A 26846-nucleotide genomic window follows, 5' to 3' on the forward strand; every position below is an offset into this window, starting at 1 on the left:
AGGTAACAGGAGGCAGGGGACACGATGTTTACCTAGGTTCAGGCCCTCTTAATGGAGGTAATACCCTACTTCCTGCTTGATTGACTTTGATGAGTATAGGGGTTACAAGAGTTGATCTACCTCGAGATCGTAATGGCTAAACCTTAGATATCTAGCCTGTATGATTTTGTCTTAGCCCCTACGGACTAAACCCTTCCGGTTTATATAGACCCCGGAGGGGCCTAGGGTTGTACAGAGTCGGTTTACAGAGAATGGAAACTACACATTCAGGCGCCAGGCTTGCCGTCCACGCAAAGGAGAGTCCGATCCGGACACGGGGGAAGGTCTTCTGTCTCGTATCTTCACGGCCCATCAGTCCGGCCCATGTAGTATAGGCCGGCTCCCCGAGGACCCCATAATCCAGGACTCCCTCACTACCCACCTGGCATGGAACTGTAGCCATGCGACTCAGGACGCGACCATCGTGAGCAAGTACAGAGCTATAGCAAAAGGGAATCAGCGTGGCCCGTAGGCGGCGGGTCCTACCTGTCGGCCAGATTCTCGGCAGCCGGCGGGGCTCTCTAGAGGCGGGCCCCAACAGCCAACGGAGAACCCAGCAACCCTAGCCACTGAAGTCCGTGTCCTACACCCGGCCGTATTACCATTGTATCCATGGGGGGTTGGCCTATAAACCCCTCCAGGGCTCATCCATGCAAAGGGTTCAGCCCTCATTCCACACACACTCACCATAACTAGGAGAAGAGAGGTAGCTCTACCCTTCTTCCTCCTCTAGCAACATAGCTCAAGGAGCAACCTTGTATACACTTGATCATAGTCATCATAGTAGGACTAGGGGTGTTATCTCTCCAGAGAGCCCTGAACCTGGGTACGTCTCGTGTGCTACCGAGCTCGTGCTCACTCTCGCTTCCGGAACCCGACGACGTCCTCATGGCTCCACCCACGATAAGCCACCCCCTAACATCTGACGTGAGATTACCACGACAGTCATTGTAACAATACCAATCATCCCTGGACAAAATCTAAGTTGTGGCAAACAAGTACATGATTAGATGCAACACAATTCTAAGGTGAAAGCTACAAATGAGGATTGCATTATTTCTTTGTGTGGATATTATCTACTTCCCTTCTACTTATCTTCTGTAGATCAAAGAGAGTTGATACGTCCATTTTGCATCATGCTTTTATTACAATCTCTATTGCATTATGGGCTATTATTACACATTATATCACAATACTTATGGCTATTCTCCCTTATTTTATAAGGTTTACATGAAGAGGGAGAATGCCGGCAGATGGAATTCTGGACTGGAAAAGGAGCAAATATTAGAGACCTATTCTGCACAACTCCAAAAGTTCTGAAACTTCACGGAGCTTATTTTTGGAATATACAAAAAATATTGGGCCAAGCAAGAACCAGAGGGGGGCCACCCGCCAGCCACAAGGGTGGAGGGCACGCCCTACCCCCCTGGGCGCGCCCCCGACCTTGTGGGCCCCCTGGCAGGCCTCCGGTGCCCATCTTCTACTATATGTTGTCTTTTACCCTGAAAAAATCAAGAAGAAGCTTTCGGGACGAAGCGCCGCCGTCTCGAGGCGGAACCTGGGCAGAACCAATCTAGGGCTCTGGCGGAGCTGTTTTGCCGGGGAAAAATCCCTCCGGGAGGGGGAAATGATCGCCATCATCATCACCATCGATCCTCTCATTGAGAGGGGGTTAATCTTCATCAACATCTACACCAGCACCATCTCCTCTCAAACCCTAGTTCATCTCTTATATGCGTTCTTGGTCCCAAAACCTCATATTGGTACCTGTGGGTTGCTAGTAGTGTTGATTACTCCTTGTAGTTGATGCTAGTTGGTTTATTCGGTGAAAGATCATATGTTCAGATCCATAATGATAAATAATACTCCTCTGATTATGATTATGAATATGCTTTGTGAGTAGTTATGTTTGTTCCTGAGGAAATGGGAGAAGTCTTGTTATAAGTAATTGTCAGCGTTCTGGGAACGGGGGTCCCCAAACTTGCCTGTCTGCGGCCCACAGCGTGGCTGTGCTAGCTGGCCTGTACGGCCCATCTTCATCAACAAGGCATTCAAGACCCTCGGGAAGGGCCAAGCCTCGCGAGGCGGACGACCCAAGACCTCCTCGGGAGCGGCCTCACCAGGTTGCCTCACGAGGAGCGGAGAGATCAAGGCAGGGTAAACCTGGCGAGGTTCTCGTGACGTGAGCCATGACGATCAAGATCAAGCGGGCGCCAGGCGGGCTCTAGGGCGCGCAGTGTCCTTGTTTCCACTTTGGTGCTAAGGAAGCAAGCGCAGTCGCGGAGTACCAAGGCATTAAGCAAAGGTTTCCATATCAGTGCAAGGAGACCAATACCAGCAAGACGGCAAGATGGAGGTCACCATGGAGCCCAAGGCGGCGTCACCACCAGAGCATTTGCAGGCGAAAACCACTTTTGTTAGGATAAGCTGTACTAGATGTTCCCCTTCAAATCTGGCCGTTGTGGAATCCCTTCCCGCTCAATATTTGGGAAGAGGACCAGGGCCTATATAAGTAGAACTAGCCACCATAGTAGGGGCATCTGATCTAGAGACATCTGACCCAGAGGGCTCGATTCCATCTTCCATCCTCTCACCCACAAGCACACCAAGCACAAGAACACGTCAATCTCAGGAGGCTGTTCTTCCCCTTGTACTGTTCATCATCAGCCCAAGAGGCAATCCACCACCACCACACTGGAGTAGGGTATTACACCACAACGGTGGCCCGAACCAGTATAAATCTTGTGTCTTTTGTGATTGAGAGTTCGTTGAGTTCGTGCTCTAGATCATAGCCAGTTAGGACGCGGATCGGTAGGAGGGAAAGAACTTCGCGCGCACCCCAGTGTTCGAACCTTAAGGGTTTTGCCGGAACCCGTGATCCGACATTTGGCGCGCTAGGTAGGGGTGCGCCGGAGCTTCCTTTCCGTCGCTCCGCATCCAGTTGCTCCGTCGTCTCCATGGCGGACGCTCGCCGTGCTCGCGCTGAGCGCCGGGCCGCCCTCGCCACCCATGTCGCTCAGACGGCTCCCGTCGGTGGGCCACCTCGTAGTTCTCCGTCGCCTGCCGCCAATGCCGCCACCGGCCCGGCGGGGAACGAGCAGCAAGCGTCCTCACTGCACCCCTCGGTGCGGTGAGACGGCCGCACTGCCACTCCATTGCCGACTCCCGCTGGTTCGCCATCCCATGCTCGTTGCGCTCCCATGGACGCATAGGCCGCGCTCCTCATGGCGCACGTCCCGCGCTACCGCCCGGTCGACGACCTCTACGAGGACTGGCTCGACCGCATCGCCGAGCTTGTCCGCGCCGCAAGGGGCTCCCCTGCGCCATCCCTTTCTCCGCCTCGCCCTCCGCCAGCTACAGGAGACGTAGCTCACGGAGCGCCTCCGCCACCTCTGCCCCAAGACGGTGCCCTGGCGCCAAGGCGCACGCCTCCACGGCGCGACCCACCGCGTCCGGTGCCCGCGCGTGAAGAAAGAAGCTGCCAAGAAGTCCCTCGACCGCAAGAGAACGCTCCGCCACTCCTCGCCCCGCCGCGCCAGGATCGTCTGCCGAGGCAGGGCCTCGCGCCGCTTGCTGTGGCGGCACATGAGCGTCAAGACCAAGCTCCGCCTCCAAGACGGGCCCCGGCGACCACAGCCGGCTGCCGCGCCTTCACCCACGAGCTGTGTAGCGTCGCCTGGCCGGGCAAGTTCAAGACGGATCTGCCTCCTCGCTACGACGGCACCCCCGACCCCGCGGAGTTCTTGCAGCTCTACGAGCTGAGCATCAAGGCAGCCAACGGCGACGACAAGGTCATGGCGAATTGGTTTCCCATGGCTCTCAAAGACGGCGCCCGTTCGTGGCTCCTGAACCTCCCTACAGGCTCGATCTCCTCCTGGGATGAGATGCGCGACCGCTTCGTCGCCAACTTCCAGGGGCACTCGCGACCGCCCACCGGCCGCGTGAGACCTGCGTCACGTCAAGCAACAACCAGGAGAGACACTCCAGAAGTACATCCAATGCTTCAACAACGTTCGTCTCAAGATCCCCAAGGTGAAGGATGAGGCCATCATCTCTGCGTTCCCTGATGGTGTCTGCGACGTCAAGATGAAGGAGGAGCTCGCTATCCACGAGGAGCTGTGCACATCTCAGGAGCTGTTCAACCTGGCGACCAAGTGCGCAAGAGCTGAGGAAGGGCGCCTCTCCCTCCTCGAGCTCCTGGCTGCGGACATGGAGGAGAAGAAAGCCAAGGCCAAGGACGTGAAGCACAAGGGAGCAGCCGTGCTCGTAGCGGAACCAGACACCAAGCGCGGCAGAGACCAGCCCGACTCATCCAAGAGCAGCCGACCGTTCTGCGCCTTCCATAACCTGTATACCCACAACACCAGCGACTCTCAAGAGCTCAGAGCCATTCGAGAAGGACGCTTCGGTCGACGCCCCGAGCGCAACGACCGGGGCTACGGCCAGGGAGGAGGACGTGGTGGCGGACGCTGGGACGACCGTGGCCCGCGCCAGGAGTGGCGCGACCAGCCTTGTGAGGACCGCTGGCAGGATCAGCCTTGCGAGGGCGCCTGGAGGGACCAGCCTCGTGAGGACCGACCTCAGGGCAATGCTGGGCTTCCTCCGCTGCTGCCACCGCCGAGGAGGAATGACGACCACCATCAAGACGAGGGGGCTGGGGGCTTCCAGGAACCACGTGCTATCGCCTGCATCTTAGGCGGAGCTCAGGCCCCAGCCTCGCAGCGTATCTTCAAACAGTTTGCTCGTGAAGTGAATGCGGTCCTCCCCAAGCTTGAGGCCACACGCCCGCTCAGGTGGTCCCAGTGCGCCATCACCTTCAATTCGGCTGATCAGCTCAAGTGCGCAGCCACCGCAGGCGCCCTCCCAATGCTTTTCTCCCCAGTCATCAGCAACGTGCAAGTCACCAAAACCCTCATCGATGGCGGTGCAGGGCTCAACGTCCTGTCCGTCGACACGTTCGACAACCTCCAAGTGCCATATGACCAGCTTCAGCCTACCAAGCCTTTCTCAGGAGTGACCGACGGCTCCACCACACCGATAGGGCAGGTCCGCCTCCCTGTCACCTTCGGAGAACGCAGGAACTACCGCACCGAGCTCATCGACTTCGACGTCGCGCATATCCGCCTGCCGTACAACGCCATCCTCGGGTATCCAGCCCTGTCCAAGTTTATGGCGGTGACCCATCACGGCTACAATGTCCTCAAGATGCCGGGAAGCGGCGGAATCATCACGGTCCCATGCGAAGAAAGAGATGCGGTGTGCTCCCTTGAGCGTGCCTTTCAAGCTGCAGCAATCGACGACCCCGACAGGAAGGGCGAGTGCCCTCCTGAGGCCACCCCCAAGAAGCAGCTGCGCTGTGCAGGACCTCAGGACGGTGGCGCCGCGGCTGGAACCTTGTCAGGATCACCGCCCGCGCCAGGGGCGCCTCCCTCCTGGAGAGCCTCAGACTTCTTGGGCAGGGCTCGGGGGCTCTCTTCTGGAGAGCCTCAGACTTTGCCAACATCACAAGGGAGGCGCTTGGGCACCACATGGAGGCGTGCTTCATGGCATATTTCCCTCAGGAGAACACAGGGCGAGGAGGGCCCATCGCTCAGGAACTGCAAGGTGCAAGGGCCGTGCGCGGCGACCGCCGCTCATGAGGCGCAGCTCCCCATCCAGGCAAGGATGCCGGGCTGCGCGTCTGCATCAACGTCCCAGGGCTCAACAGGGCCGCATCTCATGAGCTCTTCTGGCCTTCGCGCGTGGGCCGCTGCGAGGGTCCACCGCACAGCTACGTTCGCATGCCTTTCGGCCTGCCGAGCGTGTCGTTCGTCTACCAGCGCAACTTGCGGCGCACCCTGGCGGCTCAGGAGGCCAGGCACCGCGCCGTCCTGACGGAGATGGAGACGGTCCGCAAGGAACCACCTGGACCCCCAGAGCCTCCCAAGGCTCAGGACCCCGGTGGCTCATGAGGAGCGACCGCTTCGCCGCGTACCTTCAGCTGCCCCAACACCCCTTCATCAACAAAACCAGGTGACATTTTCGAAGTTTATTCAGCTGGGAGCGCCCCTCGGGCTGCATCATTCCCAGGCCACGTGGGTCCATCCCTGTGGCATGTACGCCTTTTTATGTCTTTAGCTTACCTTGTTGGGGGCGCCCCTCGGGTTGCATCATCCCCAAGCCGCTCGGGCCTGACCCAGTGGCATGTATCTTCCCTGCATTTACCTAAGCCAGTATGCTTTCATGCTTAACCTACCTATGACTATTACCTGCTTGATCGCCACCCATCGTGGGAACCGTGCGCCGACCATCTTTCTTCAGGACCCTTCGCGTGAGTAAGTTGAGCACCGCATCTATGCTCGGGCCCGTCCCGTTCACGTCACCTCCTGGGGCCGTTGGTGCTTGGTTTTCTCACGCGATAACCTCAGGAGATTCGTTTGGCGCAGGTTGTCTGACCACCTCGCAGGACCAGCACAGCGAACAAGAACCAAGACCAGACGCAACCCGCCTTGAGGTAGGGCCTCGTGAGTCCCGCGCTGGCTCACGAGTGCCCAGATACACCTTGTCTAGCCCTTCCGTGCAAGCCACGTGTCAGGGCGGGGCTGTACATGCCCCGGGGGCTCTCCGCAGAGGGAGCCCCCCTCCCACGCACAAGTGGAAGCACCATGCTCCGCGCTGGCCATCGACACTGCCGAGGAGCGGCTATGCCCGTGCACAAGCGGAAGCACTATGCTCCGCGCTGGTGATAAACAACTGAGGGCGGCCTCACGGCCGTATCAACCTCAGGGAGCCCCAGAGCTGAGTGTCCGGCCTCACCGCAACGCCTCCCTTCAGGAGAGCCGCGCGAGGGGGCTGGGCACGGGGGCTGCGCTCGGGTCACGCCCAAGCGTACGCCACCCAACCAGGTCTCCCAGACCTAGTCGTCGCGCGCCCCTCCCGAGCCGGGCCTCGGCGAGGGCAAAGGTATGGAGATTGTTTGCATGTCAAGGGGGACTCCTGAGCATCGCGACTCAGGAGCCTAACTGGTCACGTAGCCCCTCACTCCTTGGTCCGTCCTGGTCTCCGGTCGGCCCAACGGCGGTTGAGGTATGCGCGGGGCCTGGCCCTGCCGACGTAGAACATTAACCTATCCTCGCGTATCCTCCCTATAAGCTGTTTGCGCGTCAAGGGGGACTCCTGAGCATCGCGACTCAGGAGCCTAACTGGTCACGTAGCCCCTCACTCCTTGGTCCGTCCTGGTCTCCGGTCGGCCCAACGACGGTTGAGGTATGCGCGGGGCCGGGCTCTGCCGACGCAGAACACGAAGCAAATAGGAGGAAAAATTGCAAAATCTCGAAGCAAATATTACAAGACATATTGTTTTCACAATATCAAACTAAAGTTTAACGCCTCCACGAGGCCTGATGCATGCTGCAGGAATGAAACAGGAAAACAGCCATATGTCACCCCTGGACACCGCCATCACCCACAAGAGGTGCCCCTTCCTTGGTAGCATCGCCTTCACCTGCACCGTCGGCCAAAGGCGCGAGAGCGAAGCCGCGGAACTTCTTTAGCAGGGCCTCCACCTGGCCCTTCACGGCAGCGGCAGCAACCGCACAACGCTCCTCGTCTATAGGCTCCGGCAGCTCATCAAGGCGGGCGGAGGGATCGCGAAGGTAAAGGTGGCTGAAGACCCGTGTAAGCGCGACCGAGGAAAGGACGCGTGCCTCGTCCTCTGCCATGGGGCCGATGCCGGCCACGACCTCCTCAAGCGCGTCAAGCAAGTAGGGAAGAAGCTTGGCAGGGCCGTCCTCATCGGTGGACTGTGGCCTCTCGAAGGCCTTCTCGTAGAGCGCCTTCAGCGCCACGCGAGACCTCTTCTCGAGAAGCGCAAAGGCCTCACGGTCTTCAGCCAGGACCTTCGCCTTGACGTCAAGGTCTACCTCCTTCGCCTTCACCTTCCGCTCCAGCTCCTCTAGCTGGCCACGCTCCGCGGCCTGCGCCTTCGCCAACTCCCCCAGCTCGGCGTCGCGGTCCCTTACGGCGTCCCGGGCCATCATCTCCTCCTCCTTCGCCTGGCGGCCACGGGTTTCTTCGGTGTGCTGGTTACGTAGACTCTTTAACTCGTCCTCCAGCACCCGGTAGCAGTCGCGAGCGGCCTTGGCATCCTTCAGCGTTGCTTCACGATCGGCCACAACTTGTGCGGTGGCCCGCTTCTCCTCCTCGGAGGCCATCGTAGCCTAGTTCAGTGTCGCTCGGACCGCCGCGTCAGAATGAAGCCAGCCGGAGGCCAGCTCCAGGCGCCCGGCCACCAAGCGCGGGTCCGCGCCCAGGAGATCTTCCCGTGGCTGGGCCATCTCCGAAAGGACACGCTCCAAGGTGGCAGAGGAAGCAGAAGAGCCTGGGGCCAGAGGCGCAGCAGGAGGAGGAGGCGACGTCGTTACTAGAGCCTGGGAGATCAAGGGCTCCAGAGCCTTTGGGACCTCATCAGCCGAGCCAGGCACCGGCACTTCCGGAGCCAGCGGGGCCGCGGGGGCTGACTCCTCCCGACGATGCTCCTCTTGGCCTCGCGAGGGCGACCGGGCTGGGGAGGTGCGAGTGTTGTTGCCTCCTTTGTCGGAGTAAATGACCACGGGTAGCCTAACCGACTCCCCCTGGCTCTTCAAAAATTATCGGGCCGATCGAGCCTTCAAGCACCCAAAGCACAGGGCCGCCTTCCCCTCGCCGTCTATCTCATAGGCCGACTACTGGAAGGCGGCCTAGCCCTAAAACCCTCCCGAAGAAAGCCACAAGAAGGCCGACTCCAAGAAGCCGGCCACAAGAAGACCGACTCCACGATGCCGGCCACAAGAGGGCCGGCTCCCGGCAAGCGGCCAAGATTGCACCCTCAAGGACTGCACCCACATAACGGTGATGAGACGGGGCGTGGCTACAGTAAAGCCTACCGCCCCCGAATGCCGAAGCACGCATGGCCACAATGCGCCGTACGGGTCGGCCATCCCCCGTCCGGCGCGGCACTGTTGCCATGTTGACCATGACGCTACCCACGACAGGCTGTCAGTACGGCCCGCAGGCGGTGGGCCCCTTCAGCCACTTACTGATCCACCGTGACATAGTCCACTTTCCGCTTGGGGACCCTGAAACCCGAAAGCTTCGGAGCCTGAGGAGAGGGCACACGGGCCTCGGGAGCAGATGACGGCGCAACAGAAGGGTTGGAGGCGGCTCTAGGTGGTGTCAAGGCAGAGGCAGCATCTCGAGAGACCAGCGACGATTTGCCCCTTGTCGGGATGAGGGGCAGCTCCCCCACCTTCTGGCGGGCATCGATCTCGGCGTCATCTGGCAGAGCGCGGAGGATGTCGGCCTTGCTCAAGGGGGAGGTTTCTCCCATCTCCTCTGGGGTCTCCTCCGAGTCCACCTCCTCTTCCTCCTTCCCGCGGGACTCTTCAGAAGACAGCTCCACTGGCTTCGGCGTGGCAGAGGCCTCGGTGGGCGCCGGTAGCACCAGCCCGCGCGCGTCAAAGGTCGGCCTGGAGACCATGATTGTCTCCAGTCCTTGCGGTGGAACAAAGGAACGAACGCACTCGGCGGGTACTCCTGGTTGTCCCCAACTAAGAGGCGCAGGACAGCGGTGAGCTCATCGCTAGGCAGGGCCTCTGGCCTCAGGCGAATCTTGTCTTCTTCATCTCCAAGCCTCCACAAAGGGCACGCGCGCGCCTGAAGTGGAGCAACGCGCAGCGTCAAGAACTCCCTCAGGAGCATAGCCCCAGTCACTTTGGTCGCCTTAGCGTTGCCCGGTTTCAAGTCGGTCTTCATCTGTTCCAACACCGACGACGCCCGCTCGTCAGTGAGCTCTGCACGAGGCCACCCCTTGGTAGACTAGGGCGCCTCCGTCGGCAATGCCAAGTGCGGGTGGACGCACTTGGCGTCCATCATGACCCATTTCGCCTGGATGTTGTCGGCTCTCTTCCCGGTGTTCGAGATCGAGTTGGCTTCCTTAGGAGCATAGCCCCGAGAGCCGCCTCGTCAGCCTCCTCGATCAGCTTCACGTCTCCAGCGAGTCTGCTGTGGATTTGGAGTCGGTCGGCTCCACCGACCCGATGCTTGTCGACTCCGACACGGCATCGCTTGACGCCTTCCCCACCAACGTGGTGATCATCGACGACCCTCTTCCTTGAGCCGACAATGGCAGCAGCACTGTCACCGAGGTGCTGATCATCAGCCATGGCGCCGCCTCAGGCGAGAACGCCCACGACGCCATACAAGCGGCGCTACAGGACATGTCCGCCCCCATCCTGGCCGACGCCGATGCCGAGACACTGGAGGCACGCCGCCTCACCCTCATCGCTCAGGGCCAAAAGATAGCATCCATGAGACGCCTCACTGAGGCTCACCAGCGCGAAGTGGACCGCGCCGCCTTTGGTACGCCGCCTCCTGGCGCGCCGAGCTAAGCCGACATCATCAAGAAGCGCGGCGCCGCCATCGCTAGCATGCTGGGAGCAGACAGCCCAGTCTACGCCACGCCAATCGAGACCCTGCGTGCCGCTCAGGCGGCCGTAGACGAGCTGAACGGGCTGGGGGCTGACGAGCTCCCCTATATGACTAGACGCATCCAGCAGCTGATCGACACGGCCGCAGAGCGGCTTGAAGCCGGCGCTCGCGCTGAAAGTCCTCCCCCATGTCGAGAGCACGACGCGACATCCCGGACGCCGACTGCAAGCGGTGCCCGCGCGAGAAAAGACAAGGAGCCGGCTGCTAGCCGCAGTCGGACTCGGCGCACCATCGAGCGCAACACAGAAGGCCGCCCCCGAGCTGTGGAACGACGAGGCAATCCGCCTCCTCCCCTGCCTCGTGGGGAGAGATATCCCACCCCGCCGCCTGTTACGCATCCGACTCTCGGCGACCGACTAGGCCACCGCGAAGGAGTCGGCGAGAATGGCGATCCCTGGCGCTAGAAGAAGAAGATGATGTCGGCCCGCCTTGCTTTGGCCCCCGCATCCGCGGCGAGCCCTTCCCCAAAGGGTTCTCACTCCCAAGAGACACGCCAAAATACAACGGCTCCGTGAAGCCGGAAGACTGGTTGATCGATTACTCCACCTCAGTCCGCATAGCAAACGGCAACAGGCGCGTTGCCGTGAAGTACGTCCCGCTCATGCTTCAAGGCACGGCACGCACCTGGTTGAATAGCCTCAAGCCCTACAGCATCAACAGCTGGCTAGACTTCACAGAAGTCTTCATCCGCAATTTCACCAGCACATTCAAGCGGCCTACCAAGCCCCGCCAGCTTTCCTTGTGCGTCCAAGGGCCCAGCGAATCAACTCGCGACTACCTCACACGTTGGGCCGAGCTCCGCAACTCCTGCGAAGGGGTGCACGAGGTTCAAGCCATGGATTACTTCACCGCCGGGTGCCGAGAGGGCACCCTCCTCAAGCACCGGCTCCTCTGCGACGAGCCGACTATCCTTGACGAGCTGCTGATTATAGTAGACAAGTACGCCACGGCCGACTCTTCAATGAAGACTGAGCTTCGAGTGGATGCCTCTGGAAAGGTGCTCGCTTCGGCTCCCAAGACGCCGGCCGGTGACTCCAATCGACGCCCGTACCCAAACGACAACAAGCGCAAGGCCCCTATGCCGCCTTCCACCAGTCGGCAAGTAGCCATAGTCGAAGACGAACAACCTGAAGGGCGGCCCATGCCCAAGAAGCAGAAGGGCGGCAGGCCGGCTTGGCAGCCGGCTTTCTCCTACGAGCAAACCCTTGATGCCCCCTTCAAGTTCCACAGCGGCGCGAAGCCGTCCAACCACACGACTCGGAAGTGTCATTGGCTCACGCGAATCTCCAAAGGCGAAGGGCTGGTGCCGCCCCCGCCTGCTGGCCAGCCACCTCCAGCCCCTCAGCAGTCGGCTGCTCGACCAGCAGTCGGAGCCATTCAAGACGAGTTCCCGGACGAGCATGCCGCCTTCGTCGTCTTTACAAGCCAAACTGAAGACAGACACAGTCGGCGCCGACAACACCAAGAAGTCAACGCGGTCGCCTCTAACAACCCAGAGTTTATGCATTCGTCTGAGAAGCCTATTAGCTGGAGCCGGGCCGATCACCCAGAGGTGATGCCGTCTCCCGGCTCTTATGCATTGGTGTTGGACGCCACCCTCGCGACAGAAAGGCGAGCTGCCCGTTTCTCCCAAGTACTGATTGATGGTGGGAGCAGCATCAACATACTGTATCGTGACACCATGGAGAAGCTGAACATCAAGACGAAGCAACTCATGCCAAGCCGGACTGTGTTCCATGGCATCGTACCCGGCCTGTCCTGCTCACCAATCGGCAAGATCAAGATAGATGTTCTCTTCGAAGACAAGGATCACTTCCGCCGAGAAGCAGTCTGGTTTGAAGTGGTGGACCTAGAGAGCCCATACCACGCGTTGCTTGGCCGACCTGCCCTGGCCAAGTTCATGGCTGTGCCCCACTACGCCTACCTCAAGATGAAGATGCCTAGTTCAAAGGGGATCATCACCATAGCCGGAGATTACAAGAAATCCTCTGAGTGTGCTGTAGCCAGCAGCCGGCTGGCCGAGTCCCTCGTGATTGCCGAAGAAAAAAGATGCTGGACCGAGTCGTGGCCATGGCCGGCAAGCAGCCGGCCCTGTCCCCTGACCCCAAGGAATATGATGCTCAAGGCTCCTTCCAGCCAAGGAAACAAAGAAGATACCTCTGGACCCAGAGAACCCGGAGAGGTTTGCCGTCATTGGAGCAAACCTAAACAGCAAATAGGAAGGAGAGCTCGTCGATTTCCTCCGTGAGAATCGGGACATCTTTGCATGGTCCCCAAAGGACATGCCGGGTGTTCCGAAGGATTTCGCCGAGCACAAGCTACACGTCCGAGCAGACGCAAAACCAGTCAAACAACCTCTCCACCGACTGTCGGAGGAAAAGAGAAGGATTGTAGGAGAAGAGATAGCCCGGCTTCTGGCAGTCGGCTTCATTATGGAGGTGTTTTTTCCAGAATGGCTTGCCAACCCGGTCCTTGTATTGAAGAAAAGCAATAAATGGCGCATGTGTATAGATTATACCAGCCTCAACAAAGCCTGCCCCAAAGATCTGTTTTCCTTACCTTGAATCGATCAAGTGATAGACTCCAAAGCCGGATGCGAGCTATTGAGTTTCTTTGATGCTTACTCAGGCTACCATCAGATCAAGTTGGATCCAGCCGACCTCCTGAAGACCACCTTCATCACACCATTCGGAGCTTTCTGCTACCTGACTATGACATTCGGCTTGAGAAATGCCGGTGCCACTTTTCAGCGTTGCATGCAGAAATGCCTCCTCAAGCAACTCGGCAGAAATGCCCACGTCTATGTAGACGATATTGTGGTGAAGACGGAGAAGCGCGGCACCCTGCTGGAAGACCTCAGAGAAACATTCGGCAACTTGCGCCGGTTCCAGCTCAACCCTGAGAAATGCGTGTTCGGAGTACCAGCCGGCCAGCTTCTAGGCTTCTTGGTCTCCGAACGCGGCATCAAGTGCAACCCAGTGAAGATCAAGGCCATAGAGAGAATGGAGATTCCTACCAAGCTGCGAGACGTCCAAAAGTTTACCGGGTGCCTGGCCTCCCAGAACCGCTTCATCAGCCGGCTAGGAGAGAAGGCTCTCCCCCTGTACCGACTCATGAAAAAGTCCACCACTTCGAGTGGAACGACCAAGCAGACCAAGCTTTTCATGAGTTGAAGAAGATGCTGACCACGCCACCTATTTTGGCGGCGCCAACAGAGAAAGAGCCCATGTGCCTTTACATTGTCGCGACTAGCCGAGTGGTCAGCACAGTTATTGTGGTCCAACGCCCAGAAGAAGGCCAGGCTCAGTTAGTCCAGAGGCCGGTGTATTATTTGAGCGAAGTACTGTCCACCTCGAAGCAAAACTACCCGCACTACCAGAGGATGTTCTATGGAGTATACTTCGCCGCCAAGAAGCTGAAGCCCTACTTTCAAGAGCATCCCATCATGGTCGTATGTACTGCCCCGCTTGCCGAGATCATAAGGAGCCGGGATGCATCCGGCCGGGTGGCCAAGTGGGCCATTGCGCTGGCTCCTTACACGATCTTCTACCAGCCTCGCACCGCCAGCAAGTCCCAAGCATTGGCCGACTTCCTTGTCGACTGGGCCGAGACCCAGTACCTACCGCCGGCTCCTGACTCCACTCATTGGCGGATGCACTTCGATGGATCCAAGATGCGCACCGGCTTGGGAGCCGGCATCGTCCTCACCTCTCCCAAGGGCGACAAACTCAGATACACATTGCAAATTCATTTTGCTGCCTCCAACAACGTGGCCGAGTACGAGGCGCTCATACATGGGCTCCGGCTAGCCAAAGAGCTCGGCATCCGCCGGATCCTGTGCTATGGCGACTCGGATTTGGTAGTCCAACAATCATCTGGCGACTGGGACGCCAAGGATGCAAACATGGCAAGCTACCGATTCCTCGTTCAGCAAATCAGCGGATACTTTGAAGGATGCGAGTTCCTCCACGTGCCACGAGCCAACAACAAGCAAGCAGATGCCCTGGCATGAATCGGTTCCACCCGACAAGCTATCCCAACCGGCGTCTCTCTCCAACGCCTCCTCAAACCGTCTGTCAAGCCGTCTCGAGAATCAGACTCCATCTTCGTACCGCCTGACCCTGATGTAGTCGGATCCGACTTGGGGAACCCAGCAGGCGGCTCGGGGACTTCGACAGGCGGCTCGGGGACTGCCGTAGTCGCACCCGGCTCGGGGACTTCAAAACCCGGCCCGGGGACTGCAGCAGTCGGCCCGGGGACTGCAACGACACAACAGGCGGTGGCCGACTCCAACTCTTCACCACCCAACCCACCCACCCTGGTCGCAATAGCCGTATTGGCAATAGAAGAAGTCACAGCTCCATCATGGGCCCAACCCATCCGCAACTTCCTGGTAAACAGAGAGCTGCCGACTGAAGAGATCTCGGCAAGACAAGTTCAACGCCGAGCCGGAGCATACACAATAATAAACAGAGAACTTGTTAGGCGCAGCGTCACTGGAGTCTTCCAGCGCTGCGTCAAGCCAGAGAAGGGCATAGCAATCCTCAAGGACATCCACCAAGGCGAATGCGGCCACCACGCGGCCTCAAGATCACTTGTCGCCAAAGCTTTCCGCCATGGGTTCTTCTGGCCGACTGCTTTGGAAGACGCCAAGGAATTAGTCAAATACTGCAAAGGGTGCCAAGTCTTCAGCTCCAAGCAACACCTGCCGGCTTCTGCACTCAAGACCATCCCCCTCACCTGGCCCTTTGCCGTCTGGGGACTGGACATGGTGGGCCCATTCAAGACGGCGCGCGGCGGCATGACACATCTGCTTGTCGCTGTGGACAAATTCACCAAGTGGATTGAAGCGAAGCCAATCAAGAAGCTGAACGGGCCGACTGCCGTGACATTCATCGCAGATATCACCACCCGGTATGGCGTACCACACAGCATCATCACCGACAATGGCACGAATTTTGCCAAAGGAGCACTGGCACGTTTCTGTGCGACACAGAACATCCGACTAGACTTAGTGTCCGTAGCCCACCCGCAGTCAAACGGCCAAGTCGAGCGAGCAAACGGCCTCATCCTCTCCGGCATCAAGCCCCGACTGGTCGTACCACTGGAGCATTCGGCCGGCTGCTGGCTCGACGAGCTGCCGGCCGTCCTCTGGAGTCTGCGTACTACCCCGAACAAGTCAACCGGCTTCACCCCTTTCTTCCTTGTATATGGTGTCGAGGCTGTCATCCCAACTGACATTGAGTTCGACTCACCTCGGATCACCATGTACACGGAGGCGGAGGCCAAGGAAGCGCGAGAAGACGGCGTTGACCTGCTGGAAGAGGGCCGGGTGTTAGCACTCAGCCGGTCCGCCATCTACGAGCAGGGTTTGCGCCGTTACCACAACCGGAAGGTCAAGCCAAGATCCTTCCAAGAAGGCGATCTTGTGCTCCGGCTGATCCAGCGAACAGCCGGCCAACACAAGCTCTCGGCCCCTTGGGAAGGCCCCTTCGTCATCAGCAAGGCCCTAGGCAACGACTCCTACTACCTGATCGACGCACAGAAGCCGAAGGCACGCAAGAGAGATGATTCCGGCAAGGAGTCGGAACGACCATGGAACGCCAATCTCCTCCGAAGATATTACAGCTAAATGCAGTATGTACCACGCTACCTTTTGTATGAAGTACAAGACAACGGCCCCCCTCGAGGAGCACTCGGGGACTACCCTCTTTTATCTACGTATGATGAGTGTCATACCTATGAATGTATTACTACATTTGTTTTCCTGTCCGGCACCGGGTTCGATCAGTCGGCCCGGGGACTTGCCGCCTTGAGTTATATTGAAGTTCTACCTGCAGTCAGACAAGTAGTGTGCCGGCACCCAAGTCCTCTCTTGTTGAAAGTCGCAGCTCGAAGAATCGACTATCCGACTGGCAAGAGTCAAAGGCAGGAAAGGATGCCCACACGAAAAATGGCTAAGGTCTAACGAACTTATATAACACAAGCCGGCTTCGCACCCCGCCAACCGGCTGTCAGAACAGCCGGCTGGCCGGCTTCCGATTCACCTTGCTACAATCTAAGAAAGCTAGAGTACTTGCCCTCCCAAACGACCAAGCCCTTCCCCAGCCACAGACTGCAGAGCAGCTGTCCGGCTGGGAAGGCGGCGACCAAGGGAGGGCGGCAAAGGAAACAACCAAAAGGATGAAAAGCAAATACAATCGGAAGCCAAGCACATGCATGATTATATTTACACAAAAGTCCTTCGAAAGGCCGGCGTTCAACATAGTTTGAATACACCCCAGTGGGTGGAACTGCGCAAACCTAACAAATATTGTTCAAAGAGTAATAAACAGGAAAGCAAAGGTGGCGGATCAGGCCAAAGGTGCAACAGACGAGCCAGGAAGGTCAGTGGAGACGGCAGTGCTGGCTGGAGGAGTGGCCGGCTGGCGAGTCTCGGCTTGATCATCACCGGCTGCAGGCGGCGCGCTCGCACGTGCCTCGTTGCTGGAGGCACGATCAAGCTGAGGCTGGCCGGTTGCTCCACCGTCTGGCACTGCGTCTTCACCATCCTCTCCCTCCTCCTCCTCGCCCTCGTCACTTGAGTCGATCTCCTCCGCTGAGTCTTCACCATCCGCTGGGTTCAACCCAAACCACTCCTCCGGCTGAGCAACGCCGTCATCATTCACCTCAGGGGTAAAGGCACTGGTGTCGGTGTAGTCGGCGATCGCCGAGGCGCGCTGGATGATAGCCGGCCGCACCGCCTCCAGCTCCTCGTTGGCCTCCTGCCGCCAGGTGGTCAGCTGGGCCAAATCCAGCCCAGGATACCAAGCTCGGACGAACTCCAGCGCCCGCCTGGCGCCTGACCGAGCTGCAGAAGCCTTCCAGGCCTCGAAGCGGCCAACCGCTACCTCCAGCCAGTCAGCAGTCCGACTGGGGGTACGGGGAACCACCTCGCCGGGCCAGAGGGCGGCCAGCACTTGTGCCCCAACACGCTGAAGATGGCGGAGCATGCGGCGAGCCGGCTGGAGGCGGGCTCGGATCGCCAGAAGCTGCTCCTCAAGCGACCGGCGAGCATCCGGCGCGATCTCAGCCCCAGCCTGCCTTTGCGCGTTGCGGCGGGCCTCGATGACTTGGTTGGCGGCAACGGAGTAACCAGGGAAGTACTCTGCGCAAGTAAGAAAAAAAACAAAGTCAGAAAATGGACCAAATGGCAGGCGACAAGCAAAGGGACGAAGAAGAAGGCGGCCTACCGTCAACCAAATCTTCGATCTGGCCGTAGCCGTCGCTCAGCGCTTGCCTTGCCTCAGCCCAGCTCGCTGCGTCGGTCTCGTATTCGGCTTGGAGGGCGGCCTCACTGTCCTGCGCCGCCTTCAGGGCCGCCTTATGGCTCTCCTCCTGGTCGGCCAGCTTCTTGACCAAGCGGTCACGCTCCTGAGCCAAGACGTTGCACTCAGCTTCCTTGGCGCGAAGGGCGGTCTGGGCACCACCCAACTGCTCCCTCAGGTCGGCATTTGCCTCTGCAGATATGGTAAAGAAAAAAAAGCAATAAGAAAGAAGTCGCCAGGAAAGATCCGGCCCGACTGCTCAGCAGTCGGCCCGAATGTCGGGGACTACACCCAGTGGGTGCGCTGACGCGTCCCCACGTGAGATAAAAGATGAAGCACTTACTCCGGCTCTCGGTCAGATCAATGGTCTTCTGGTTCAGCTCCCGGTCCTGGGAGTAGAAGGTAGCCGCGCGGAGGTTGTGATAGTCCTGCAAATAGGACAGAGGAGTGAATAAGAACAACATAGCAATCGAAGTCTACTAAGAAGTTCCAAGCCGCCTGCTCAGCAGCCGACTCGGAACTCGGGGACTACACCCAGTGGGTGCGCTGACGCGCCCCCTCGGAAGAAATCAAGAACAATAAACAAAAAGGCAGGAAGACTCACCCGAATGGCCGTCCGCGTTGCGAGGAACTCTTGAGTACACTACTTCAGCACGGTGGCTTGGGATTGAAGCCGGTTCTGGACTTCTTGCGCTGCCACGTTCAGCACGGCCGTCCCACCACCCGGCGTCCACCCCGGCGAGCTGGCGCTGGCCGTCTCCAGATCCTGGGCCGACGAGTTAGGGCCCACGGCCTTCTGCGGGTCCGGGGCCGAAGTCGCCTTCCCTCACGCTGGCGCGATGGCGACCGGACCACCAGGTCTGCCCTCGCAGCCGGCTCGCCTCCAGCCGGTTGCACGGGCGGCGCGCTAGGCCGGCTGCCTTGGTCCGCCCAAGTCGGCGATGGCGGTGCCGCCTCCCTGTCCTAGACGACGACGTCGCCCTCCTCCCTCTCCCCCACCAGCTGGTCGCCACCGGTTTCCTCCGGCGGGGGCACCGGGATCTCGGGCGCCACAGTGCGAAGGGGACGACAAGCTGCGGATCCCGGTTACGCAGGGCCTCCGCCGCCCTCTCTGCGGCTGCAGCCTCCGCCTGAGCCTTGGCCGCTGCGTCGGCTTGTGCCTCCGCCGACCTCTCCGTCGTCTCCTGCACCGCCGTGGCAGCGGCCGCCCTCAGCTCCTCCGCCTCCCGCGCCTCCCGTGCATTCCGCTCCATCGCCGCTTGAAGCTCGGCACGGGGGTCCACGCGGTGGACGCTTGCAGATCCTCCCGTCGCTCCAACCATGGAGGCGGCAGTGGTCCGCTCAAGAGAAAGCGGAGCCCTGTTTTTTTAAGTCAAGACAAGGACTCAGAAGAATATCAACAAAAAAGAAGAAAGAATACGTGAGAGAATTGACACTTACGCCGAAACCATTTGCGGCTGCTTCACCACCTTGCGGAAGCGGGCAGCCTTCGCGGCTGCCTCGTCCCGCTTGGTCGCCGCCGCCGCGCTCTTGGGCTTCTTCGGCCGACTGCCGAATAGGCTCGGCGCGGCCCGGCGCTTCTGCGCACCGCCTCTGACAGCCGGCGCGGCAGATGAGCCCGCGCCATGATGATCGGATGCCGGCTGGCGGCACGGGACGACTTCCGCCTCGTCATCATACGGCCAGTCGTCGAAGCTGGCTCCAAGCCCGGAGCCGCGTACCTCGCCGCCTCCCCCCACGGTGTCGTCGTCCAAGTCGTGCGTCGTCCGGTCGGGGGGATATTGGCGCTCCACCCCCGCTGCCCCGGCTGCCAGTCGAAGGAGGGGGGCTCTATCAAGACAAACCGACTGGTCAGAGTCGGCCAAGAGAAACTTGGTGACAAAAGTAAAGAAGAGAAGAAAAAGAAAGCTTACCATAGGCGGGGGATTGGCACGAGAGTACGGCTCCTTGCCAAACTGCAACTCGTCGATGAGCTTGCAGTTCGCAAGGTAGTTCACCATGTGAGCTACCTCTGCATGAGGCATCTCCTTGGTACACAGCCGACTCGGATCGAGTTGGCCGCTCATTTGACAAATCATATGAGGGCGGCCTTGGAGCGGGAGCACCCGGCACGCCACGAAGGCGGCCAGCAGGTCGGGCCCGGTCAGGCCCTCCGACTGGACCAATACCCGGAGTCGCGTGACGGCGGCGGCTCCAGCAGGCGACAGTGTTTTGGCCCGATAGGACCATTGGGGCCGCCTCCCAGCCGGCGGGCCAGCTACATAAGACGGCAAGTTGACGAAGTCGCCTTGCGGAGCGACGTTCTTCACATAGAAGTAGGATTGCTGCCAGAGCTTCACCGACTGGATCAGCGTGATGGGAGGAAAAGGGTTGTCGGCTACCGGCCTCCGCATCGCGATGAAGGCGTCGCTCTGAGCCGGCACGCCCCTCATGGCGGTACCGAGCTTGGACTGGAAGAATTCCCCCCAGAGCTCGAGGGTGGGAAGGACGCCGAGGAAGCCCTCGCACAAAGTGACGAAGGCAGACAGCAGGACCACCGTGTTTGGAGTGAGGTGGTGCGGCTGGAGCTGGTAGAACTCGAGGAAGGAACGGAAGAAGCCGCTCGCAGGCAGGCCGAGGCCGCGCAGGCAATGCGAGCAAAAGATTACCCGCTCGCCCTCCTCCGGCGCCGACGAGATCTCCCTCTCCGGCACAAGACGGACCCGCACATGATCCTTGCCGGGCAACCGCCGCATCTTGCGAAGGAAGTCGATGTGGTCCTCGTGGACGTTGGAGCCGTCCCAGTCTCCGCCGCACGACATGAGGGCAAGAAGCCGATGAAAAAGGCGCGGCGACGGCGAAAGCACGGCCCCGCGGCGGCGAAGCTGCGGGGTAGTGCGATGACAGGAAGGACGGCGCGACAGCGAGGGGCTACAGCGATGGAGAGGAAGAAGAAGTAGAAGATGGCAGAGCGATGGCGAGCGTGCGAGCGTCTGCCGCTCCTCCTCCTCCCCCTATTTATAGCCTCGTGCGGCAAAGCCGAGGAGGCGAGGCGTAGGGGGGGCGTGGGATTAACTGCGCCCACTCCCCCATGTCCCGCGATAATTGCACCCTAACGGCGTGCGGAAACTGCCGTTGGAAGGCGAGTGGCCCGTTTTGGGCCATAGAAGATCCACACCTAGGCTGAGGCGTGGAAGTGGCGGGCCCCGGCCTGCGGCGGCGTCCCGTCGCGCGTGTGGGCTGGCAGGTTCTCCCAGCCGGAGGGCGCCACATGGCGCGCGAGCGGCAAGCGGCCGGCCCACAACCTGGCGTGCGCGCCAGCTGGTTCCCGCCTTCAGATTTCAAAGCCTCACCAAGACGGCGCACCTGATCAAAGCCGGCTCCTAGCTGCTGGCTCCTCAAGATAGGAAGCTGATTAAGCTTCTCGTCCTCCTTTCAGCCTCGAAGCCGAACCAGCTTCGGGGACTACTGTCGGAGTAAATGACCACGGGTAGCCTAACCGACTCCCCCTGGCTCTTCAAAAATTATCGGGCCGATCGAGCCTTCAAGCACCCAAAGCATAGGGCCGCCTTCCCCTGGCCGGCTATCTCACAGGCCGACTACTGGAAGGCGGCCCGGCCCTAAAACCCTCCCGGAGAAAGCCACAAGAAGGCCGACTCCAAGAAGATGGCCACAAGAAGACTGACTCCACGATGCCGGCCACAAGAGGGCCGGCTCCCGGCAAGCGACCAAGATTGCACCCTCAAGGACTGCACCCACATAACGGTGACGAGACGGGGCATGGCTATAGTAAAGCCTGCCACCCCCGAATCCCGGAGCACGCATGGCCACAGTGCGTCGTACGGGTCGGCCATCCCCCGTCCGGCGCAGCACTGTTGCCATGTTGACCATGACGCCACCCACGACAGGCTGTCAGTACGGCCCGCGGGCGGCGGGCCCCTTCAGCCAGAGAGACGCTTGAAGGCGGCCAAGCCCCCCCAGTCGGCCTGGGGTGTAGCCGCCTCCCAATAGCCGGCTACCTCACTCCCTCGAAGTATGTGCATCATTATGGAGACAAGACGAGGTAAGACTACAGTGAGAGCCCGCCAGATGGCGGCACTGTAGCCATGCTTACCTCGGCGAAGCCCTCGTCATCAGGGGCGAGGCTACAGTAACCAGCCGCCGGCAAGACCCCCAGGCGGTGGGGCCGGCCTGTCAGCCAAGAGGCCGGCAGCCGGCGAGACCCACCAGTCGGCGGGACCCACTAGTCGGCGGGCCCCAGCGGCTGGTGGAGAAGCCGGCGAATACAGACACTGACGGCCTGGACCCGCATCCAGCCGGGTTACCATTGTACCCCTGGGGGGTAGGCCTATATAAACCCCCCAGGGCACCCATGCAAAGGGTGGATCTCTTAGAGTTTTAGACACCACATAGAGAGAAGAGAAGAGCTAGCCTTGCCCTTCTTCTTCCTCTAGCCGAACAGCTCAAGGAGCCACTTGTAGCCACTTGTGTTGATCTAGTGATCATGCGGAGACCCCGCGGAGCAGGACTAGGGGTGTTATCTCCATGGAGAGCCCCGAACCTGGGTAAGATTCACCGGCGTGCATGTCTTCGCCTTATCCCGTTTCCAGGCACCAGCGATGTCTTACTAGCTCCCACAATGATAAGCCACCCGTTGGCATATGTCGCACCTACCACCCGACATCCTTTCTCTGGAAAAGAGGGCACGACCGCTGCATCCTCCTTCCTTTTCTTCGCTGAGGACATCGGCCTGATCAACCAAGGGTGAACGTCAGAAAATAGCAAAGTACAAGCAGGAACAAGACGAAGCTCGAAGCACTTACTGATCCACCGGACATAGTCCACTTTCCGCTTGGGGAGCCTGAAACCCGAAAGATTCGGAGCCTGAGGAGAGGGCACATGGGCCCCGGGAGCAGAAGAAGGCGCAACAGAAGGGCTGGAGGCGGCTCCAGGTGGTGTCAAGGCAGAGGCAGCATCTCGAGAGACCAGCGACGATCTCCCCTTGTAGGGATGAGGGCCAGCTCCCCCACCTTCTGGCGGGCGTCGATCTCGGCGTCGTCTGGCAGAGCGCGGAGGATGTCGGCATTGCTCAAGGGGGAGGTTTCTCCCATCTCCTCGGGGGTCTCCTCCGAGTCCACCTCCTCTTCCTCCTTCCCGCGGGACTCGTCAGAAGACAGCTACACCGGCTTCGGTGTGGCAGAGGCCCCGGTGGGCGCCGGCGGCACCAACCCGCGCGCGTCAAAGGTCGGCCTGGAGACCACGATTGGCTCCAATCCTTCCGGTGGAACAAAGGAACGAAGGCGCTCGGCGGGTACTCCTGGTTGTCCCCAACCAAGAGGCGCAGGACAGCGGTTAGCTCATCACTAGGCAGGGCCTCCGGCCTCAGGCGAATCTTGTCTTCTTCATCTCCAAGCCTCCACAAAGGGCGCACGCGCGCGTGAAGTGGAGCAACGCGCAGCATCAAGAACTCCCTCAGGAGCATAGCCCCAGTCACTTTGGCCGCCTTAGCGTTGCCCGGTTTCAAGTCGGTCTTCATCTGTTCCAACACCGACGACGCCCGCTCGTCAGTGAGCTCTGCACGAGGCCACCCCTTGTTAGACTAGGGTGCCTCCGTCGGCAATGCTAAGTGCGGGTGGACGCACTTGGCGTCCATCATGACCCATTTGGCCCGGATGTTGTCGGCTCTCTTCCCGGTGTTCGAGATCGAGTTGGCCTTGCTGGATGCGATGAAATTGGTGCACCCGGAGACATGGCCCTCGCTGACGCGAAGGAAGAAGAAGTGGCGCAGAAGAGCCAAGGACGACATCATGCCCAGATACACCTCGCAATAGTAGGCGAAGATGGACAGGAGGAGGATGGAGTTGGGATGAAGATGCAGCACCTGCAGCCCGTAGTGGTCGAGGACCTCATAGAAGAAGTCATAGAAGGGGGGAACCAACCCGGCGGCGATGCTGCTCGTGAAGAAGGGGAAGAAGGTGCTTCCCTTAGGCTCCAGCACGTCGGAGGAAAGCTGGAGCTCCGTCTTCCCCCTCTTGTTGCTCTCCCCCGCCGTTAGCAAGCGCGTGGCGGCTAGGCTCTTCTCCATGACGTTGGGCACTTCAAGAGCTGGCTTGTACCAAGCCGACGCTGAGGAGGCCTTAACCTTGCGCGCCGCCATCGGTCGCAGATGCGGAGCAAGGTTGGAGCAGATCTGGAGGTTTCGGCAGCAAGGAGCGAGAAAGGGGATCTGGAGCAAGGCAAAGGGGAGCAATGAAGACAAACGCTATCCGTGCCAGCCTTTTGTCAAGTCGGGCAGTTGCCGAGGCAGCGTGGGGAAGCGGAGACGCCCACGTCCAATCAACCGCCACGCGTTAACCAGGGTCGCAGGCTTTTGGGGCCCGCGGTGCTCCGCACTTGACCCTTGGCTTCACCTCGAAGCCAAGCCCGAGCGCGCCTTGGGCCCGGGGGTACTGTCGGTGTTCTGGGAACGGGGGTCCCCAGACTTGCCTGCCTGCAGCCCACGGCGTGGTTGTGCTAGCAGGCCTGTACGGCCCATCTTCATCAACAAGGCATTCAAGACCCTCGCGAAGGGCCAAGCCTCGCGAGGCAGATGACCCAAGACCTCCTCGGGAGCGGCCTCACCAGGTTGCCTCGCGAGGAGCAGAGAGATCAAGGCAGGGCAAACCTCGCGAGGTTCTCGTGACGTGAGCCATGACGATCAAGATCAGGCGGGCGCCAGGCGAGCGCCAGGGCGCGTAGTGTCCTTGTTTCCACTTTGGTGCTAAGGAAGCAAGCGCATTCGCGGAGTACCAAGGCATCAAGCAAAGGTTTCCATATCAGTGCAACGAGACCAAGACCAGCAGGACGGCAAGACGGAGGTCACCATGGAGCCCAAGGCGGCGTCACCACCAGAGCCTTTGCAGGCGAAGACCACTTTTGTCAGGATAAGCTGTACTAGATGTTCCCCTTCAAATCTGGCCGTTGTGGAATCCCTTCCCGCTCAATATTTGGGAAGAGGACAAGGGCCTATATAAGTAGAACTAGCCACCACAGTAGGGGCATCTGATCTAGAGACATCTGACCCAGAGGGGATCGATTCCATCTTCCATCCTCTCACCCACAAGCACACCAAGCACAAGAACACCTCAACCTCAGGAGGCTGTTCTTCCCCTTGTACTGTTCATCATCAGCCTAAGAGGCAATCCACCACCACCACACTGGAGTAGGGTATTACACCACAATGGTGGCCCGAACCAGTATAAATCTCGTGTCTTTTGTGATTGAGAGTTTGTTGAGTTCGTGATCTAGATCTTAGCCAGTTAGGACGTGGATCGGTAGGAGGGAGACAACTTCGCGCGCACCCCAGTGTTTGAACCTTAAGGGTTTTGCCGGAACCCGTGATCCGACACTAATCATGTGAATTTGGTATTCGTTCGATATTTTGATGAGATGTATGTTGTCTTTCCTCTAGTGGTGTTATGTGAACGTCGACTACATAACACTTCACCATTATTTGGGCCTAGAGGAAGGCATTGGGAAGTAATAAGTAGATGATGGGTTGCTAGAGTGACAGAACCTTAAACCCTAGTTTATGCGTTGCTTCGTAAGGGGCTGATTTGGATCCATATGTTTCATGCTATGGTTAGGTTTACCTTAATACTTATTTCATAGTTGCGGATGCTTGCGAGAGGGGTTAACCATAAGTGGGAGGCTTGTCCAAGGAAGTACAACACCCAAGCACCGGTCCACCCACATATCAAATTATCAAAGTAATGAACGCGAATCATATGAGCATGATGAAAACTAACTTGACAACAATTCCCATGTGTCCTCGGGAGCGCTTTGCTTTATATAAGAGTTCGTCCAGGCTTGTCCTTTGCTACAAAAAGGATTGGGCCACCTTGCTGCACCTTGTTTACTTTCATTACTTTTTACCCGTTACGACTTATCTTATCACAAAACTATTTGTCACTGATATTTTAGTGCTTGCAGAGAATACCTTGCTGAAAACCACTTCTCAGTTCCTTCTACTCCTCGTTGGGTTCGACACTCTTAATTATTGAAAGGGCTACGATAGATCCCCTAGACTTGTGAGTCATCAAGACTCTTTTCTAGCGCCGTTGCTGGGGAGTTAAGCGCCTTTGGTAAGGAAACAATTATATAGTGTGCTGAAATTTACTGTCACTTGTTACTATGGAAAATAATCCTTTGAGGGGTTTGTTCGGGGTATCATCACCTCGACCGGAACCACAATTAGTTTCTCCTCAACCTACTACACCTACTGAAAATATTTATTATGAAATTCCTTCAGGTATGATAGAGAAACTTCTAGCTAATCCTTATGCAGGAGATGGAACATTACATCCCGATATGCACCTAATCTATGTGGATGAAGTTTGTGGATTATTTAAGATTGCAGGTATGCCCGAGGATGTTGTCAAGAAGAAGGTATTCCCTCTATCTTTGAAGGGAAAGGCATTGACATGGTATAGGCTATTGGATGATATTGGATCATGGAACTACAACCGATTGAAATTGGAATTTCATCATAAGTTTTATCCTATGCATCTAGTTCATCATGATCGGAATTATATATATATATATATATAATTTTTGGCCTCGTTAAGGAGAAAGTATCGCTCAAGCTTGGGGGAGGCTTAAGTCAATGTTATATTCATGCCCCACTCATGAGCTCTCAAGAGAAATTATTATTCAAAAAATTTATGCTCGGCTTTCTCATAATGATCGATCCATGCTCGATACTTCTTGTACTGGTTCCTATCTCTACTCCTAATGTCTGAGTTGGTGAATAGCATCCACGGTTTATTTTCGTCACACCACTTTCGCTGGTTTTTTCGTCTCTGCTGCCCCCGAACGCACCAAAAATATCCCACCCTGGCAGAAAACCCACTCCTTGTAATCCCCTCGACCCCTCTATCTTTTCCCCTAGGTCGATCCCCTCTATCGTTCACAGGCTATGGCAGGACGCGCAGACCCAGATGAGCGAGCGAGTGAGGCCTCCAGAGTGCCCTTGAG

The sequence above is a fragment of the Aegilops tauschii genome, chromosome 2 (assembly GCF_002575655.3).
Source record: "Aegilops tauschii subsp. strangulata cultivar AL8/78 chromosome 2, Aet v6.0, whole genome shotgun sequence".
NCBI classification, from domain to species: Eukaryota; Viridiplantae; Streptophyta; class Magnoliopsida; order Poales; family Poaceae; genus Aegilops; species Aegilops tauschii.